Below are 1261 nucleotides of genomic sequence, written 5' to 3'. Positions count from 1 at the left end.
TTAAAGTCAAATACAACAGCCTCATGGTTGCAAGAATGTCTATTTCTCAGATGAAGTTCTCCTCTCCCACCCTGAGTTCCAGCCCACTGAAGGGACAAAAAAACCAAACACCCTAGGACATTCCAAGGATATCACATAAATGAGCTGATCTAAAACTATACTTACCTCCAAGATAAGAAAAAAAGCACAACAGAATATAGCTCAAGCAAGACGCCTACATGAGACCTGCTGAATCCACCCACAATCTCTATACATCAACACCCTCCTATCAGCAGGCCTCCTGAGTTCTAATCTGAGGTCTCAGTTCCTCTCCAGCAAGGTGAGAAGAAAGTTTTTTGCATCACACTTAACCTTCTTAGGATCCCAGTACTCCAGCTCTAACCCCAGGCTTGCCCCCTCTTCCCCAAAACTTTTCATATGATTCTCTACAGAGGAGGAAGGCAGAGAGACAGATGTGTAATTATGGACATTTATCAGGGTGTGTGAGACTTGGGGCGTGCAGCTCTTTGGGGTGTCTGTGACTCAGGGCTGACTCAAAAGTCACCAGCAACAGAAATAACATTGTGGGGACCAAGATGGGATGGCAGAGGGGTTGAGAGGGGAGGAGAGTGAGTGAGAAAGGGGGAAGAGGAGAGGGAGAGAAAGAGAGAGAACTGGGGAGAGAGGAGAGAGGGGTACTGAGATAAAGAAGAAACAGTAAGAGAAGCAGAGAGAGAGAAATGGAGAAAAAGTGAGAGAGAAGGAAGGAGAGAGAGAGAGAGAGAGAAATGAGAGACATCCCAGCATCCCGATGACAGAGAAACCAAGTGCATCCTGGGCCTTTGGGTCACCTGATAGCAGAAGAAAGCAAGTGGTCCAAAGCTGGAGACCATCCACTCCCAATGGCCTGACTAGACCCTCCACTGCTTGGTGGTGGTGGTGGTGTGTGTGTGTGACTCACAATACATCTGGGCTGAATCACTGTATCCAATAATAACAACAGTGACAATGTTGGTTAGACATGGGAAATGAGACATGGGCGGGCCAAGAAGAGCTAGCTTTGTTCCATGCAAGGAGTTGCAACAATGTTACCAAGCAGGATGTGGCTACATTGTTACAGGGGAAATACTTGGGGTCTGTAACTGGTCTACCCAAATGAGAAGACAGGAGAGAGGAGAGAGGAGATAAGAGAGAGAGAGAGAAGGAGGGAGGGAGGAGAGAGAGAAGAAAAAGGAGGAGGAGGAGGAGAAGAAAGAAAGAAAAGGAGAAGAAAAGGAAGGAA

Source organism: Elephantulus edwardii, unplaced genomic scaffold, assembly GCF_000299155.1.
Source record: "Elephantulus edwardii isolate Elephantulus edwardi_28Jun2011 unplaced genomic scaffold, EleEdw1.0 scaffold00410, whole genome shotgun sequence".
Lineage (NCBI taxonomy): Eukaryota > Metazoa > Chordata > Mammalia > Macroscelidea > Macroscelididae > Elephantulus > Elephantulus edwardii.
This window is presented reverse-complemented; position numbering follows the sequence as displayed.